At 39.8% G+C, this 20,622-nt stretch overlaps 1 protein-coding gene across 3 annotated transcripts in view; it reads left to right on the top strand.

Moving 5' to 3' along the window:
• Nucleotides 1-20,622, top strand: part of tspan9a (tetraspanin 9a) — a 189,167-nt gene that overhangs the window by 51,837 nt on the left and 116,708 nt on the right. The window contains exons 1-2 of one of the 3 annotated variants that reach the window (XM_063912453.1): nucleotides 1,233-1,313; nucleotides 1,438-1,496. The exons of 1 other annotated variant lie outside the window; for it this stretch is intronic. The gene's annotated coding sequence lies outside the window, so the exon portion shown is untranslated. Of the gene's footprint in view, nucleotides 1-1,232; nucleotides 1,314-1,437; nucleotides 1,497-20,622 lie in introns of those variants that run through there. One more of the 3 variants, XM_063912437.1, reaches the window with a different exon arrangement.

Raw genomic sequence — 20,622 nt, 5'->3', positions numbered from 1 at the left:
TAATGTAATTATATTTGTCTTGCTACACAGTGGAGTCCTAATTAATTCTGCCTGCTAATGGGAGGATCCAACTGTCTTGTTGTCGCCTGCTGTGTCACTCTCTAGTTAGTTCTGTATAACGGTTGGAGTGGTCTCGCTCTATTGATCCCTCTGTTTTTCCCTCTCTTCCTCTTGCTATCTGTCTGTCCCCTTTATTATCTATCAATGCTCACCTCCTGCCACACATTCACTATTCTCATCCTCCCCTCACTGCTTCACCTTCTTTTTGTTCCTGTCTCCCGTTGTGCCTGCCCAACCAGCCTCGCAGTGCTTTTCACTCTCTTCAATGACCTTAGGTCTTTTGACGTTACATCTTTTGATTGAAATTGAAAACCCTGAAGCCAATTCATTCAGTCGTGTCATCGCCTTCATACAATAAATGTGTGTGTAATAGAAAGAGGTTCTGAAAAGATGAGGACAAAATCAAAATAAGACAACTGACTACACGGCTATCGTCGAGAAGTTCACACCTGACTAGTAGGGTACAGTGTGTGCTTATTACTTCCTATCCATCAAACTCAGAAGCCTCGGATGTTAGGCTTGAATTGACTTTGCATTGTCCCCAAGAGCCGCTACTCCTTCCTGCGTAGATATGAACATTTCAAATCTTTTCAAATCTCAGAAAGATTAACCTTCAATAAATTGTGAAAGAAATTGGAAACAGATAGAAGTAAAACTGCCATCCTTGCAGAGAACATGACATTGACACACAGAAATACCCCTTTGGCACCAGTATTGGCCTCTTGTAGCTCATGCAACAGATAGAGGAAAACGTTAGCCCCCATTCCTCACAATAAAATGGAAATGAAAGCAGCTACTGTGCCCTCGTAAGTCATCCTGCAGGGAGAAAAGTGACCCTTCTTGAACGAGATTGAGGTGCTAAATCAGCCTGCAGAAACCTCCTGGTCCTCTCATCTGAAGGTGGTCCTGGAGAACCATCATTCATGCTGGAGAGCAGGAACTGCGCTCAGATAGTCTTTGTGTAGCTTTCATCGGCTTTGTGCAACTTTGTGACCTGTGTGTTTTTTTTTGTAATCCTGCACGTGTTTGATCTCAGAAGTGTGCTGAACAAAAAAAGCATTGGAAGATAAAGAAAGGGAATAACACATGTGACTGCCTCATAGGTGTGACCTGCGCCCTTTCACCTCTAACAGGTTGCCTCTTGCTCGTGTTGTAACGTGGCCTTCTGTTTGAGCAAACAAGGTTACAGTCGAAGGGCTTCATTGTCTTGAGGGAGACTCAGAACAGCTGGCCGAGAAATACATGTACCTGCTGTAAGCAAAAATGAGTTTATGCTGTGGATGTTTTTCAAGTTTGGATAAAATGTTTTAAATTCCTGTTGAAAATATGAATATTTTAAACACAAATGTCTTACAAAGTGACCGTTTGTTTTTGCAGACTCTTGATCTCCCAAGCTTGAGGTGCAGAGAGTCTTATTTCTCATCTTCCTCAGAAAGGTAAGATTTTCGCTTTTACCTGCCACACCCGTCCTCCATCTGCTACATCAATCTGTTAAAATCAAAGCAAAATGAAATTGCGTGCCTTTTAATTACCCAACAGGATTCCACACAGTCTTCCTCCACATCTTCATGTTTATTTCTGTGTGTGTTTATATATTTATTCATCAAGCAATCCCATCTGATGGAAAAACACTTTAGCTCACACTGTTGCATCTCGGATGGCTATGCTCGGGGACTTGATTAAGATGTAGGAAGGTGGATAATCTTGTCCAGATTACAGTAGACCCTTGTAGATGTGAGGGTGAATCCTTTTCCCCTGGAAGTGTAAGGGGCCTGGAAGTGTAAGGGGCCACTCTGATAACCACCCAGGACTTCCTGCTGCATGGTACCATGCTCTTCAAAGAGAAGAGAAGCTTAAAGGGGCTAACTAAAATTAGCGAGGCAATAGATAACCTGTGCCTTGAGATCAAAGCGGGGCTGAACTGTCAGGCTCTTCGACGGCGCCTGTGGTGGCAGAGGCAGTAGAAAGAGGAATGTGTGGAGCGAGAGGGACAGAGATGGGGAGAGAGCGAGAGAGGCTGCAATGCTATTCATGCAGGGGGATGAGTGTTCAAGAGGCCCCGTATCGAGGTGTAAAGTTCCACGGAAGGAGATTATTCACAGGGGGGTTAGGATTGAAAGGGTCAAGGTTTTGTGTGTTACACATCATGCAACCACGTCCACACTGCATCTCTTACTTAAAATCCTGCAACGCTTTACAAGGCCCTGTGTTTTCAATGTATCTCAAGGAGTTTCCATTACAAGAGTTCATTAGTTCATAAAACTAAATTTAGCTTCACCTCAAGTACCTCCTATTCACAAGTGAAGGAAACTTGTCTCTAGATTTGTAAGATCTTCTTTTTAGGTCTAAGTGGAGAAATAATTACTTATATTCTATATTTTAAATGATTTGCTTTGATTAACAAAGGATATCCTTTGAAAATAATAACTGGATATATGTCACAAGTTACGTCAAGGCAGGATAAAACATGGGAGACCACACGTCTTTTTTTTATGTTTAATTTTACAGCGTCGAATATGCATTTGTATTAATAGTGGCAGAAGCTAGACGTTATATCCATTACTTTAAGCTGACCCTTTAAGCTGTTTATCAATTACATTGAGCCAACTATTTAGCTGTTGATCCCTCAATTTAGGCCAACGTTTTAAACGGTTATCCTTTAATATCAGGTAACTATTTAAACTGTTTATACACTACTATTAGTTATATATATATATATATATATATATATATATCAACAGTATGTATTACTTTCAGCTAACTGGGCTATTTCAAACATTTAATTACTTCAGCTAACTATTTGAGCTGCTTATCCTTTAATGTCAGGAAACCATTTAAGCTGTTTGTACACTATGAGCTAGCTGTATGAACAGTGTATTTATTACTTTTAGGATGGGCAATTTCAACCATTTAATTATATCAGATAATTATTTCAAATGTGCACCTTTTTATGTTTTAGCTAACAATGCTATTTCAACGATTACTTTTTAGCTAACCATTTGTCTGATCATTTTCACTCATTATTTCAACTCCTGCTTTTAATTCATTCCAAATGTGTATAAAGTTGTTATTTTACTCAGCAATTGTACCCTGTAAGCTTACTACCAGGTGCCATCTGGGTTACAAGTGCCTCTGTTTGGAAGTCATAAAATAGCACACAATAAAGATACAATGTGCTCTGCTTTCATAAGTGTACTTGATTAAGAAAAAAAAGTACAGAAGTGTTGGTCTATATCCCAAGTAAAAGGGCTGACAATACATAATGAACGTTTTGTGTTAGTGGGATGGGATGAAAGCACATAAAATGGTACTTCAGTACAGTGCTTTCTCAGTGCATCTGCCCTCCACTAACACTTTAATGGTTTTAAGTAGCCTAATTTAATTAGTCCTTTTTGAAAACAAATTGATTTTCCCCTTGAAGAATCAATATACTGTTAATTGGGCCATCTTTGTTATGATTTCCTGCATTAATCATAGTGTTGGCAGCACACAGCAGACATCCCTATTGTATCTGAAAACATTTTTTTAAATAAATGTGCAAGATTGTATACATCATTTTATCCTAAGCTTTAATTAAGATTTCTATTTTAAATACATGATTAACAACTTATTATGTTTATCATCATTTGTATTTAATTGAATTGCCTGAATTTGCATATCAAAGTGTATGTATTACTGACGTAGCAACACGAGATAATTCAAAATAGCCGCATTGTTTTGCATGTTTGCACAGCTGTCTGTAGAGAAGCTTTGGTGTTTTTGGTTGTCTGTTTTGGCTCTGACTTTGATATCTCCATACTGTGGCTATTTTCATATCTCTTTCCTGTCAGTCGTTGTATGTATATCGACATCTCTGGAACCAGTTGTTTCCCGATGGTATTCTTTCTCACCTTGGAAGGTTTAACAGAGTTTCTGTGAGGCAGAAAAAGACTGATTGAGAAAGAGTGGGACCATGACGCCTGTGAGGTTAGTGCTCAGTGTGATTAAATGTGCAATTAGGGCAAAGAAACAACAACAGAGCATTTGGCAACCTGGCTGTTTAGCAGTGTATATGTTGCTCAATGGGCGACAGTAGCTCAGTTAGTGGGGTCTTGGCTTAGGAACAGGACCTCTGTCGGTTCAGGGGGGAGGAGTGGTATCTGGATTGTTTTCTGTTAGCCACTGGGGCACTGCCTTCAGCAAGGCACTGAAAACCCAACAGCTCCACGCGCCTTTGCGTAGGCAGTCTGACATCTCTAAATAAATACATGTGCATATATGTGCATATGTTTGTGCATCTGTGTATTGTGTAAACATAGCAAATGAGTAAAAAAAATGGGTTTATTAAAGTGTGCCTTTTCTTTACATCAATATTTATCGTCTTGCTGCCCTTCATCTGGAATATCATTCAGTTATATTGACAGACAAGGACACGCACTTGTTGGTCTCACAACCTTTCAGCCTCGGGTAACAGATCCTTAGGGCCTCTCTGACCATTAGTGGCCTTGCAGACTACTTGGAAGTGAGGGGGTGTGTGTGTGTGTGTGGGGGGGGGGGGTTATTGATATCCCTCCTGTTGTGCTCGCTGAAAGATACTGACTGATGCTTTTCCGCCAGAGAACCATTTACATATTCATTTCCTTGGCCAAGCAGCACTGGTGGCCACTTGAGAACTTATGTGTCTGTCTTTAATTGGCTATTGATTGACTCTGCTATGGCGGTGGGGGGGGGGCAATAAACTACCGCCTGCTTGGTGAGAGAAGGAGGTGGCAGACAAGTTGAGTGTGGGGGCTGTCATTGTAATTCTGAGTGTCAAATATGTGGTTGTATATGTGTGTTGCATCTCTCATTTTTAGTTATGGGGGAGTGATCAGTGATGCAATACACAACGGAATGATGGCAATACGGGCCCCATCTTGGAGACAGTTTATTTACATAGGTCAATGCATATTTGGTACTGTTTGAAGAGATTATGTGAGCGTGCGGAGAGAGGCACTGGATATTTAGAACGGATGAATTCAGTTTGGGTCCCAAAGAGCCTCCATTTGACATGAAATTGATTCCTCTACAAAGCATTTTATTGTAAACATTGTAGCATTTTGTATGTATATGTTTGCATGTGTGCTTGCATATAGGGGTGTATGGATTGGTTGTTTCATAACAATGCAATATGATGAGCTGCTCTTCTGAAAGAATATAAATGAAGAATAAAACCATAAATATGAGCAACGGTCTCTTAAGGTTGCATCTAATATGTTCACAATATTTGCATGTCATTGGCGTTTTCTAATAAAGCGCTGGAGAATGATGTTTGGGAGTGAGAGAGATTTGTAATTCCTCCGCCTAGGAAAGTAATTACTTCGCCCGTGTGCCTGAGTGGAGTCTGATGTTAAGGAACTCATCAGAAGTGTATTGGAAAAAAATAATCCATCCCACGCTTTTATTCAGTCTAGGTGTTAAATAACCACATTGTATTATGTAAAAAGGCAAGAAGTTAATTTACACTAGTAATCAATGAATATCCCAGCGTTATTAGTCTTGTTTTTTCAAAAAAATTACATATTTTCTATTTTCATATTACTTAATATTATTTGCTTTATTAAAGAAAAAAAAGGAAATGGGCCAAATACATAGTTATGTTAAATACTAATGAAGCCTCATCAAAACCACAATTAGCACCAGAGCACAATAAGGCGTCACTCACATATGACCACACACACATTTTCCTAAAGGGGTTAGGTGGCTACACACACACCTCACAGACACTTCAACCTTTTGATTGTTTCTTCAACCTGTTGCTTTTTCTGTCTAGTCAGCCAGTCTGTCCACCAAAAGTGCTTAATTTAACTAGCCGGCGGAGCCAGAGTAATCTATGCGCAGAATTCCTTTAGCCACGTCACCCTCCAATCCCGTTGCCCCTCCAGTCTGGGAACTATCCCAGAAATGTTCACTCATGCTGTGTTGCACACATCCAGGTCCTGTACCGGCAAATGCCAGCCGGCTCAGATGAGCCTTGATGCTAGCTTTTGCACTTGGACACCTTGTGTGAGTGCGTTCTGTAAGGGAGCATACATGTTTGTGTGAATGCTGACAGGCAACCAGCTTGGGTATTGATCTGTAGCCATTCCAACTGGAGCCCAAAGGGCAGGTATCATCTGTCAGTCTACTGAGAAGGGCATTACTGCCACACTGATCTTAGACCACACATCCTACTCACAGAGGTAGAGAGTAGGAGAGGCGGGGGAATCAGAGAGGTGAAAAACAAGAAACAAGGAAACATGATGCTTGCAAGACATTTAAGTTGTTTGCATGTGTGTGTGAAGTTCTTCTGCCTCTTTGAGTGGTAAAGCTGCCCTCCAGGGACTCCTACACAATCCCTGTTGATTGAGAAAAACAGATACTCTATTAGGAGCAGTGGGTGAGGACAACACCGTTCTGACCTTTTCCCCTCCATGACCACCCACACGCTTTTGTCCCCCCCCACACACACATAAACACACACACACACACACACTCCTCTGTGTCTCTGTCGCTCCTAGCATCTCTATCGACTCCTCAGTGACAACACAATTACATAGCACTCAGACAACTTCCAACACAGATACACATCTTCGAAATTACATGGCAAAAACAGCCGCGTATGTACACACTATGCAAATAGCCCTAGGGCTAAATAATATCAGCTAATTACGAGTGGAACATATCTCAGTTCTGCTCATAATGAGTGTAAAATGACTTCAAAGGTTAAAATATCTCTCACGAAGATAACGGCTGTGACATTGAGCCGATTTCAACGCTTTATGTATTTTTTTCTTCCTTCATGAAACGTGAAGTCACTCTGTTCTTTTGATCTTTGTCTAAATTATTTCACGCTCCGTCACTGTTATTCTCTTTATTCACCGCTGTCTGGTATGAAATCTATGCATTGCAATCAAAACAGGGTTTGGGTTTGATTTTAAGTTGCGTGAAAGGCAACAAGCCCTGTGTTGTTTTGTGAGAGACAGAGTCAGTTGGTTGTATTGACGAAATTCAAGGTCGCCACAACTATTCTCGCATGACTCCGCTCCACCGCGCTCCTTCACAGTGATTATTCCATTACCCTAAATCTTCTAAATCTGTTCCCACCCCACATTTAACACTCTGATGGGTCTCTGCGCAGCTTCAGTGTTAGCGTTTCATGACACTAACCTCTGAGCGTTGGAGCCGCTGAGACTCGCAAAGTAGGAGTGCAGATAATGGAAAGACAAAGGCCAATTTGTATTTGTTTTCATCTGCTATTTTATCCCTGCTTGTAGATAAATAACTTGGTTTCGTACATGTTCCTTTTGTGCCTGATTTATTTAAAAACCACATGTTATTTCTTCTAAAACAGGGCTAAGAGAAAATGACTTATACAACAGCTCAAAGTGTTCAATTGGCAAAATGAAAGTTATTTCTATGAAACCAATTTTACAATATTTAGAAAGTTCTCCATTGGTGCCTTGTCCAATTTCATCCTCTTTCAGTGGATACAAATCCTTAAATTTGATCTGCTGACTCCATTCAAAGTTGCTGAAATAGTGTTCTCTCCGTCTGTACCACCACAGAGATGACGCTTTAAAGCATTATGGGTTTTTTGTTATGGTATGAATAAATGTAGAACTAAATAATCGATTTAGAAAAAAAGAAAGTGTTTATGTGTCATTGGACTTCAACATGCTTGAATTTACTGTTATGGGAAAATAACTCCAGCAGATCCAGCTAAGAGTGCTTTCGAACCGCTCGTAAAATGTACTGTTATAAGACAAGGGCGAAAATAAGACACTGTTGAATCACAGAAGTCAATGAAAAAAATAAGAAAAAAGCATGGGCACAAACAGAATCAGAGGAAATATATTTGTATACAGTATATCACTTGCTGCATAAAGTCCGTTTATTTTAATTTCCTATGTAAATAATATACAGTATGCAGTAAATCCACAGTAATAGATGTAGCGGTATACTGTAACTCAAACAACTCCCCGCTGTATACTGTATGTCCCCCCTAATAACACGTCATGTGATTGCTGTATGTACATGTGTCTGCATGCCTTACAGGTTGTATTTTACAATATTTATTTTTTCCAATTTACATGTCATCTCTTCCCATGTGGTGGCGTCTTCTAATTCACACTCACCCGCTGTTTTGTAATAAAATGAAAAATGTGATATATGTACCTGCTTTGAACACAGCATGGGGTTTAGCAAAAAATGATATTGAAAGGTTACATATTTTACACAAGGTAACTAATTTTAAAACCGTCTCTCACAGGGAGGTATCGACACGCCTGTGATGAGCAGGAGCCTTTTGTAAGAGCTTCGATAACCGATGTAGTGGCTCGGAAAATGTTGTTTGACTCAGAAATAAATAAACATTGATGAAAGAACACAATGTAAATGATAACATGATGAGTTTTAAAGCTTACCCCCTTGAAATTGACACCAACTTCGATATAATCTAGTAGTTTGGAATATAATATTGATATAACCCTTTAAACCTTCAGTGTGTTTCGGTTTATAGGGAATCTATTATGCTTTAGGGTTTTCCCCTTTTCCTGTAATGTGTTGTATCGGTTTCCGTGCATGTAAATGGCTTGCAAAGGCTAAAATGAAAAGAGGTGCTACAGCAGACGCGGTGTGAGGAAAAATAAAACACTTTTTGAACATTAAAGCCTTTAAATATCTCACAATAAAGCACAAAATATAATTATACAACCTGAACATGAGCATAATAGGGCTCCTTTAAAAGTGTTAGTTAGTTAAACAGTTTGTTATGATGGGAATAAAAATGGAGATCAATGTCTCACATGCAGCTTCATTTTTTTCAGGAATTTCAGAAGCAATGTCAGTAATGTCTTTAGACAGAATAAATAACTCGAGTCTATTAGTATTGAGAGAGATGACAATATAAAGTACTCGCTAGAAAGAAAGTAAAGCTGAGGATTGAATTGAGAATGAAGTTCTTTCACCTCAACGTTATTAGCCATTCCCAACTTCTTTTGTGAAAAGAACATGTCAAAACCCAATAAATGCTGTGTTTTAAGAGCCTGGAGACTGAGCGTTTGGACTGTAAGTGGAATCTAACTTGAACAAATATGTCTATTTCAAACCATCAGCATCATCAAAATAAGACCTGCGCTGGAAAAAGCACACCTCAGTCCTCTTAAGTGTGATAGAGCTGTCATTTCCGGATTGGTATCTTCAGACTGTGATTGGATTATAGATTTAGCAAAATGCAGTGCAGTTTTGGAGCATTTTTTGGGGTACAATCTTCAAAGAATCAGGTCTGAACAGTCTCAGGTGTTTCCCTTACTCACATGTAGTACCCAACAGGAGTTCTTTCATGCAAGACGTGTCATAACTTTTTGAAAATACTTATAGGTGATTAATGGTAATAAACAACCAAGTCTCTCACTGTTCGTTGAGTTTGCCAGACAATTTCGATGGCTGCCTTTCCCAAAAAGAGTCCCTGCATCTTTATCGCTCCAGTAATGCATTTTTGTTGCCGTATTTTGATAAATTACCATAATTCTTTACCCTCAGTTTTATTTTTTTTCTAGTTTCCTGCAAGAAAGGTCATGCAAACTTGCTCGCAGTGAATGCACTGGGTTGTATTCGAATTGTCAAAAAAATCAGCTCCTATCGTCTTTTCCTGGCCGCTATTCCTTGACCTCTGTGTGAAACATAACGGGGGTAATAGTGGTTAAGAAAATTCAAAAGGACTTAGGAAACGATGACCGGGCTTCAAGAGAATTTGTAAAGTAAGAAGATACTTGTAAAATGCTGAATAAGCACCATAACTTACATGATACTTATTTCTCACAACAGTCGGTTGTTTCCGTGAACAGCCGAATGTTGTGTCATGGAAAATGTTGCTGCTGCAAGTCATTGTTTGGACAGCATTTTCTCCTTTCCTTTCATAAAGGATGGTCCAGTGTTTCCAAAGCTAAAGGAGGTTATAAACAGAAGTTTCAGAGCTCTTTTCCTGTCATCTAGAGAATTTGAACAGCTCTTATCATGGCTGCCACTGAGGAACTTCCGGGTCATTTCACTCTGTTAGGAACCTTCCTAAGCTAAACAGACAATTTGAACACAACCCTGAACTATGAGCTTTTCAACACACAGCTTGGCTCAGTTGGATATTACACATTGACTTACTGTGCTAGAAAACTGATCAAGTAAAGCTACTTTTTGTCCAGTGTAACTGATTCGACCATTTGCCTTCTCAGGGTGATGTCTTCATAATTTCAGGTTTTGGTGTGTGAGAAGAGGTGAGGTAGGGGTGTTATGATTCCCAGTGGTGTCCAATCAAATCCATGTGTCGCCATGGTGAGGTGATAGGGCATCCGCTATAGAGTCGCTGTGTGCTGTTGTGTGTGTGTGTGCGTGCAGCAGAGTGGTCCTTAATGTGCAGGGCTAGAAGGGTGAGTCAGGATTAATGTGAGATTTCCAGGGTATTTTTTTTGTAGCGGTGCCCTCTGTCAAACCCTAATGGAGTGTGCGTGTGTGCCTCCTGGTGTATGAGTATGTGATAATTCCAGGCTTCCTTCATCCATTCAGCTTGTTCATGCCTTCCTCTGATTCATGTCTGTTATGTAGCTGTTGGCCCATTTGAGTCAAATGCTGTTCTTCATGTTCCTCTTAATGTCACTATGAATGTACACTCGCCTCCGAGCTAATTTTCTGACAATAAAGACCACATTCATATATTTTATCTTAAGTCCGCCACACGCTTACCATTGTACATCTCAATGAAATGTTCTCTGTTGAATAAAACTGATATAATCTTATTGTATAAAATGCCCTACTACAGAGGATGTTGAGTGTTGTGGTGTGAGATGCTAAAATTATTTCAAACAAAGGATTATGTAGTGATATAGGTCTGTGGAAGCTTTAATCTAGGCTGGAAATGTGTGCGTATGTGTGTGTGTGTCTGTTGGAGCAGAGATGGGGGCTGTTGAGGACCATGTAGACAGACAGATGGGTTGTCTTTAAATATGCTGTTGAATAGTGCTACTAATACCAAGGATGAAAAGGGATCAGAGGGGACCTTTCACCTCGCGGTCTTTGACAAAAGGATGCTGACCTGGTTCTTTGTGTGCTAGGTCACTATGTCTTTTTAATTACAATTAAATACTAAAAAGTATGCATACCTTTGCAGATGTTTTTTGCTGAGGGGATGAGTGGCTTATTCAACAATCTCCATATCGGTATTCAAAGCTCTGGCACCAGGCATAAAGATAGGCTGTAGCCATGTCTCTTAAGTCCAACTCATTTCTCGCATCTCAAAGTCCAAAGTAAACAGTAAATAACTATAAATATTTATGTGGTTACACGGGACCCCCCAGAACATTGGTGTCCGAGTTTGTGTAGGTAATATTTGCATTCTGGTCTGCTGCAGTACCCTCCAAATTCCAGCTTTCAGTCGATGAAGGCGTATTAGTTGAAAGGATTCAATTGCAAGTTGCACCATCTTCAAATATTTAAGAACTTCCACAGGGACAATGACCCTTGCAGTACACTGCCCTTCAGTTTGCGATCATGATGCATGTAATATGACACCCTTTTGCCTGAGAGCTTCCTGGTTCAATCCTATGAGGCCAGATGTAGGTCTACAGACTCTCTACCAAGCCCCCATGGGGATTTACACAGTCTGTATATGAATAGGGAGATTATGTTTGGGGTTAAGGTCGGCTGGTGTCTGAAATTGCTGCACATTACCTGCTACAGTATGTGGAGATGCTTACAGTACATGTGTCTTAATTTTTTGTATGTCTTCTTATTTCTGTGCTGAGGGAGCAGTTCTCCCAATCATGGGGGGGAATGATGAGGATAAGGTACGGTGGCTTTACTTGTCCCTTGCAAGTCTCCCTTTGTCTGCAGATCATCTGGCCTTAAGAGGATTACCTCATGTTATGATGGTAAACTGTAAGCACGGTTATCATCTCCTTCAGACGGCAAGCCTTCTGACACATAAGCGGACTGTAAGCAGCTATTCATTACAAAGCAAATATATCAGAGGAAGTGGGTGCTTCCAGTTTGCTCTAGCCTCACTTAAAGCTGTGATGTTTGATTTATGATACACATTTCAGTGCTGCACAATCAGTGCCAGTCATGCGTTTAACATTCTTTCTGCACGTGTACCTTCTCAAATAGGACTGTTTGGTTATTTGGATTTATGATGTGCATTCACTGTTCTATCTCTGAGGCGCATAACACATCAAGGTTCTTCCATCGCCTCCTGTGCCCATTCAAAACATCATGCATACCAACACTTTTGTAGAGCTGATTGAAAAGGAGAGAAAAGGGGAGAGATGAAAGGGGGAGTGTGGAAACAAAAGTGGCAGGAGAGGTGAAATGGAGGCAGAAAGACTGACGATCAATTGTCAAGTTGCAGACTTATTATATTTTTTATATATAGTGTGCCTGTTTCATATTGCCATGAGCTGCCACATGCACTGGAATTGAAACCCCAGCTGGCCTTTAGAAATCCAGTGAGACATTTTTTTTTGTCTCCAACCCTTTTCAAATCAAATGTCTTCCTGTCCGCCAGGTGGACTTATTATTTTCTTCCTTTGTATCACACCACGATGTAAAAAAAATAAAAAAGGCGTCCTCCTTCCCCGCCTTTTTTTAAAGATGTGTGATTGTTTGGCGGGTGGCTAGCAAAACAATAAATTATAAAAAATGATATTTAAAAAAAATAATGATTGGGCTTTTCCTTGGAAACCTTCAAGGCTTAACGCCTGGCATACAGCATCCCCTAAAGTGTCCGTCTTGTCTTCAGAATTTATCTGGTCCCGCATCCAACAGTATTCATCACAATGTAAAAAGCCGCGCCTCTGCAGTACATCACAATCGGGCCACAGGGCCTCCGTAAATCAAAAATACAATGCCCTTGACGTCTGCATCAGGCCCATAAACCACTTTTTTGTATTCAGACCCAGTGGACGGACGGTCCTTGTTGACCGCAGCCTCCAATACGTGTGTGAATGAACCTCACGTGTGTGTACATTTTCCATGTAAAGCTGTAGGCAGTTATGAGGGGAGTTCTGTGACAGCAGACGGGGACTGTATATGTCTACATCTGTCCCCGACCTGACTGGACAGTGATTTATAGCTTCTTCCTGCTTGGTGGCTTTGGTCCAGGCTTGGTGTGGTCCCTGCGCAGCACTGCCAGACATCTTGATGACAGTCATGTCTCCTCTGCTACAGCGTTCTACCAGGCCTTTTTAGAAACAAGCACACATTAACAGGCAGTGACGGCCACACCTGTGCACGCAGTGATTTGTGTTTTATTTAAACAGACTAGGCACGTGCACAGACGCGTGCAAAACACATTGTGGATGCAGTGTGGGGAATAGTTGAAGAACAGGGCATCTGCTCTATTAGTATTTAAGAGTGTGGAGTGAGTGTGTTTGACTTTTAGATTGACTTAGCAGCTCGAGATCAGTGGTGGTGAGGCTCAGATGTGTCCAGCTGGTTTCCACATATGCACCAGCTTTGCGTCTGCTGCACTTCCGAGAGCACTTTGTTCTCGTCTACTCTAGTCTCCAGAAACCATTGAGATATCTCCAAAAATCAGAATCCAATGTTTTATGAATTTAAGTCCTTCACCTCCCAGGGAGAATGGAGTCTTTTTTATACCATTTATAAAGCAATGAGTCCTAGACTATTCTCACCTTCTCATGTTCTTTTTATGCCTGACGGGAGTTTTCTCTCGACCGGTATTACAGAATAACCTCCACAGCACTCCTGTGGCTGTTGTGAGCCTGCTGAATATCCTGAAAGTAGCTGAAAACCTGCAACAAGTACAGGTTGCAGCAGCTTGGGCAGTGGATTAAATATAAAGCCTAAGGTAGATCAAATGTTACATAATTTTACTTTTTTAACAGGATCCAGGACATTTTGCTTAATATTAAATGGTGCTGACAACCATAGAAAACCCAAGGCACTCAGTCTTCGGGTGGATTTATTTTATTAATGTATACTTATATAGCTTATATATATATATAGCATATAGAGTATAACCGCACACAACGCAAGTCGATACATTTATAATATTATTTTAGCCTGAAGTTGAAGTGGAATGGTTTTTCATGGTTGTTTGCATCATTTAATTTAAGACATATTTCCTACATGGGGACTTTGGGGCTTTTACATGAACTGCCAAATAGAACTCATGGTATCAGCCATCAGAGCCAGGCAACCCTTAATTTGATCATCATATTAATTTATTTTCAGTATTTATTTATTTTATTCTTAAGGATAAAAGTAGTTTAAGTCATCTGCCAATTTGTTTTTTCAAATGTGTAGCTGAAACAAGGTTGGTTACCGAGGTGATTCAGGGACTTTTGTTTTTTGAGTTTCTTTCTCCTGTTGCATTTCGGTGAGTGAATTTTCGGCTAGCTAAACTAACAAGATTATATGTGTGACATCTGACATGTGGTCTCTGCAGGAAGACAGCATTATGTCATGCTCAAATCTGGGAGCCAGCCCTGCTTGGAAAATGTAAACAGGTGTAAAAGCTTAAAGGGGCCCTATTATTCCCCTTTTCAGAGTTCATGTTTGAAGTTGTGCCTCTACTGAAAAAAACGGTAAAACCCCAGAAACATAATAGGGCCCCTAGAAAGATCATTCCTGCAATATTTAAACTAAATGCAAAAAGTACAGTAGCTAATATCTATTAATTTAGCTGCTTATTGAGTCTTTCTTTACTCGCACAAAATGTATATGAATATATGATAATACAAAAGAAGCACCTGAGTGCCTTTATTTATTAAAAAAAATAAAATGTGCCCATTTGGCAGCCTACAGGCATTACAGGCGTTTGGAATAAAAAGCTCTAAATTGATTCAGCCTGTGCTGTTTAAATGGAGAATGCTGCTAATAGCTTTTCATTAACACGGGTCCATTGGCTGCATACTTGGTGATTGTTCAGTAAACCCCCATTAGACAGAAGGCAGATTCATTCTCTTTAAAAGGGCCTTCATATTAAAACAAGTTAACAGGGGCTGTTTGGGTACTGTTTTTTAATGATTTCAGTAATTGCTGGTTTGAAATAATTCTGCTGATCTTATGTTTTTGGATCGTTATAATCCCCTTGTGTAGTTCATTGCCAAGATTGTTACTGTAGTAAACATGTCAGAGTTGTGCTATTTGAAATAAGCAGATGAAACTTTACAAGTGTCATTTCGTATGGGACCTGAAACATTCAAAATGTATAAATAAATGCAGCTGCCGAGACTGAAGCAAGATGCCAAAACACCCTCAGCCAAAGGGCCTGTGACTCAGATAGAAAGTGTTTAAGAAGGTGTGACCTTCATGGAGATGAATGAGAGAATATTATTCAGGAGGTGATGTTACACTGTCGGTTGCAACAGAGGATGATCACCTGCAGCGAATTTCACGAAGACCCAGAGGCAGCTGTTGGCGAAAAGTTTTGTAGCACATTTTAAGCTGTAGAAGGTGGCAGGTTGATTCCCATCATAACAACAAAATATTTTGGCAAACCACAATCATGGAGAGTCACTTTGTGTTGGTTATGTATTCTAAATGTATTACTTTCTTCACTTCTTCAAATTCATTAATAGTATGTCATCTTTAACAGTCTGTAGCCATGCTAGCTGGCTAGCTAGCGGCTCCATAAGGCCAACATTGGTGTTGCTATGAGCTAAAAGGATTATAAAGATAGGGATAACACCATGCCTATGTTTAGCAGATGAAATGTTTATTACATGTTCACCATCTTAGTTTACTGTCTTAGCTAAATCTATTTTGGATGCAATTTGTGTTGTATTTTTTATTCTATTTACATATTGTTAGAAATCAATACATCTGCTTTGGTTAACATACCGAGTTTACTCATGCTGGCACCTGAACATTTCTTATCAAGCTTTAAACAGAATCATTGGAAAAGGTCATTAAAGTTATTGCAGTTTATGGTGAAGGGGGATGTGACATTGAAGTTTGTTCCACTTATTGTCAGGTTTAGGGATCGCCAAACTCTTGCTCTCTAAAGTCTAGACCATGCATTCACATTTTGAATGGCCAACCACTCTAACAGTTTTTTAAACATATCAATTTGGTCTCAATTGACAGACCTAGCATCCAACCGACCAATTTTTTTTCATGAGGCATGAGATGACCATGAGCCTAAGATATTCAGATTTGTTGTCCCTGGTGTTAATGCTGGATCCTATATGTTATACAACATATTTTTTTTTAGGGGTAAGGCAGTTTCGTTACGTTACTCAACTTAAGAAAGGGTTAGGGTTAGTGACTGAGTACCTCTTTTAAGCATTACAGCTTTCAATTTTCCCTCATTCGTTGAACCTTACAGAAAATCATGTGAGAAAAATGTGAGTACAATGGTGACGAGTTCTCTTACATCTCTGGTGTATGCAACTAAAGAACAGTTCGTTCATGTGCCCATGTGTGTATTTCCCTTTCATAAGTATCTGTTACAGTACTTCTCTGTCCACAGCAAACACCAAACCTTGTTTTCAGCCCAAACTGATATGATTCTACACAGTGTTTTCTTCATCTCGACCACCTACCAGCACCAAACGGGCTCTGAACTCACACACCCAATACACACACCTGCTCTGCTGTCAGTGCTCTCAGCAGGCCTGCTGCCAGTCTCCTCAGCAGTCAGCCAATCAGCCACTGCTCTGTAGTTGAGATCAGACCGTGCTCCCCTCATTGTCTGACTGAAAATGAGAGAGCCAGGCTTGCGGCAACGTTTTGGAAGAGCTGTTTTCAATTGTTTTGTTGCAGAATAAGACATCACATATTCAGGGCAGTGCTTGTCGTTAGTGTAATGCTTCACCGGGTTAAAGACGTTTTTGGCTGAAGGCGACCTTTCTTTCTAAATCGGATTAGCAGAATCAGTTCAGTCTGCATCATCAGTTACCTTTTCACACAAGGGGATCTCCCAGTGTACCAAATATTGGAAATCAAATTATTGTCCTGTTTGAGATTTTGTCACTCAGGCTCCCTTTTTTTTTGCCTCACTCTTTTCTTCTCATTCAAACACAGTTATTGCTTTTCTCCCACAAATACTGTGCATGCCAAATGTGGCAAGGAATTGCTTTTTCTGGTGCCTCCGTGCTCTTTCGTGCTCGCTTGCATTCTGTATGCCACTACTCCTGCCTGTGTGTGTGTTTCCTTTTTTCACGTTTTCTCATTCATGCTAACCCATTGCTGCAGCCGTGGCAAGGAAGGAATCCACAATTGGCCGACAGTATTTCTCATAGGGCTTACTCCAAGGAGAAAACACAATCGTCTGAATTGCTTTATTCTAAAAAGTGGCTCAGGACTGACATGAAATCAGGTTCAGATTTCAGGCCCTGAAAATAAATAACTTTTACGCTGAATAAAGCCGACTTCAGTTTTCTACAGTGACGGTTCTGTAGGTGCAAGCTGTCTCCGGAGATATGGACATTCAACCAGTTTGAAAAGCATCAACAACTGAAGGAATTTTAGCCTCTCTTTATGTCTCTAATGTTGATGCCCATGGATTTTTTATTGAATCTCTGACCTCTTTTCCCTCGGCCCATGTTTTCCTTTTCACACGCTGTTGCCTCCTCTGGGGTTGATGGTGCTGAAGCAAATTGATAAGATGTCTCAATAGATAATTTTGTGATGTTGCTAGCTCGTCTTATTTTTTCCCAAGCTGCAGCGGCACTCTGAGATTTTTCATCACTTGCTTCTCTGTCTTCGTTATCTGGCTGACTAGTGATGCAGTGCAGATTTGTCTTGTGTTCCTCATCTGTGTAGGTGTATTTTCATGTCTGAGAGAAATGTTCCAAACATTTTAAGTCATTATATCAGCATTCTTTCCTGTTTCTCTCATAACAGTTTCACATTTTAAAGGGGCCTTATTATGCTTTATGGGGTTTTCCCTTCCTATAGTTTGTTATTTAGGTTTTTAATTTAAATGCAATAGGCCTAAATATCAAAGTTCATGCCAGAGGGAATTTCACTCCCACACACTCCCTACCCTGCCTGAAACTTTTGTTAACTACTGCAACATAGTAACATCACTATGTACCACTCATGGTTCTTTTAGCTACTGTATCTCCAACATATTGTCTGTGATACGCTAAGGGGCAGGACATTTCTAATCAGTTGACAAATCATATCAGAGCCAGCCAGCTAACCAATCAGAGCAGACTGGGCTCTGGTTTTAGACAGAGGGTGAAAAGAATTGCCTCAGCAAAGGCAGTATTAGAAAAAAGGAAGCACTTTTTGAACATAGACGCATGTAAACATACCATTATCAAACCTGAAAATGAGCAAAATAGCGTCTTTAAGGCTTAGCTTTGGAATTGACTCTTCTCTTTCTTCAACTGATTCCACACATTAACTTGCCTTCTATTTTTTCTTGCTGTGCCACGAATGGTGAACTGAGTTTTTTTAGGCTAGTTATTGTCAAGAGTAATTGATACACAGGAGAGCTTTCAAACTGGATATGGTACAGTTACATAAACACCCAGATAAAGTACATAAATTAAGGGAGGAAGCTTTGCATTCTATTTGCATAGTAATTCGTTTTTTGACCCTCTTAAACCTAACATGAGTGCATCTGCAAAAGCACAGAGTGATAAATAAGTAATAGGTACCAAGCCTGCTTTCCTCTGCTCTTTCAGGAGCTGGAGTGTTTTTGTTTGTTTCATGAAGCGAGCATGTTAGATTGTGGTCAGGGGCTTTAATTTACCTTTTCATACACACCTCTAATGATCATTAGAGTAATGAGCATTAGAAGTTGTCACCAGGCTTACACATGATTAGATTAACATTTGTTTGTTTTTGCTTAATTGTAAATGCTACAGAAAAGAGAAGCATATTTTATCTTGACACGTCCAGTGCATTTACAAAGAGTGCAGTCAGAAAGTGTTAGGACAGCCATATGTTTTCATTGTGTTGACTTTACCCTTGCATATTGCATAAATAATGAAACTACAACTACGAAGATAAAGTGTTTGAGGTTGTTGTAATTCCATTTTTATTAATATAAGTCCCCTATACTGTATGACAACGCAGCACGACACTGTTAACATTCAGAGTAAGCAGCCAAGGAGCAGATTTATGTCCAAAAAGTGAAATGTTCTTGACTTGCCATATTTGTCACAACACCTCAATGTAGTTCATAATGTGTTCACTTTATTTCAACCAAAAATTAGAGGTCAGCATGTCCCCATAATCAATTTTTCATCAGCAACACAATGAAAAATGTCTCACTACCCTTACACATTGCAGCTGTAATATACATTGATGTATAACACCTTGTCTGCATTACTGCTATACATAATTTTGCCTGTAAATCAGGGAGACTTATAACCCTATGTCACGCTCTGTGACTTGCTTGATTTGTAGAAGCACTGCAAAAATAAAAGGATTCTGCTTGTTAGTCACTTGTAGAGTAATCTGTAATAGCTCTTAGGAGAGTCTGTTTGCTGAACAATCACAGGATATCACAGGAAATGCACAACCATCCTTTTACCCTGAATAAATAAGAGATAACCTCAGAATGAGGAAGAGCAAAACATTTATTTGTGAAATAGTAGTTCTAGTAAAACATCTTTGTGTTTAAAAGGACTATACCAGATCACGTTCTGTATTTATAATATAGACTTTACTGGGACTAACATCTTTCCAAGTAATACAACAATACAATGACATGCACAACACAATAAGGCTGTAAGTGTTATGTTTCTGAGGTAGAGACTCACATTCCCCTTTGGGTGTCAGGTGACTGACAGCATGCAGAGTGCAATGTAAGGAAAGCACTGATGTGAGACCACTCTATTCCTTCTTGATTACTTTGACAATTCGAAATTAAAGCTACATATTTAGGGTTACAGTCTGTGAAATGTACCTGTTGCTTTTCATGCTGTAAAAATGTTAAAGGTATAGTATGTTTTTAGTATGGTGGTCAGCGAGCCCCCAGTTTAGAGGAAAAGACAGGAGTATCAACACAGCAGTGGACCGGGGCAGAAGCTAAATATGTCTTATCCTCCTATAAAATGCCAACTTAAAGCAATCAATATTGGTTTAAGTGAATGTTGTTTTTTACAATATTTGTACTGCTTTACCAAGCTGTGAGACAGCCCTGTCCAACAGGGAACTTAAGTTGTTATAGATGCGCTCTTCAAAGACATAAGACTCCATTGACAAAACACTAAAAAACACAGAACAACACAGAAGTTGCTAGAATACTGCCGCCGGGATATATGGATTTGTGTACTTGTGTGACTGAACTTCACCTTTTAAAACAAAAAAAGGCCGAACCAGGAGCATACCCACTATTCTTTAATGGATTCAAATAGCCTTTACTGGTAAGGAGGTACATGCAACTTCCAGATATGTTGATGATGCAGTCACAGTGCCAACTGGAACCAAAATTCCCTTGTCAGACTAACTTGAGCTGGCAGTGATCCAATCTTAACTCAACAGTTCCAGCTCATTAGTTACCAAACTTCCTCAAGTAGCACTTTCAACAAAAAAAAGGCAACACTACACTGTATGTTATTGTAATATTGTAAACTCTCTCTAATGATA

This window comes from Eleginops maclovinus, chromosome 2, assembly GCF_036324505.1.
Source record: "Eleginops maclovinus isolate JMC-PN-2008 ecotype Puerto Natales chromosome 2, JC_Emac_rtc_rv5, whole genome shotgun sequence".
NCBI lineage: Eukaryota > Metazoa > Chordata > Actinopteri > Perciformes > Eleginopidae > Eleginops > Eleginops maclovinus.
This window is presented reverse-complemented; position numbering and strand designations above follow the sequence as displayed.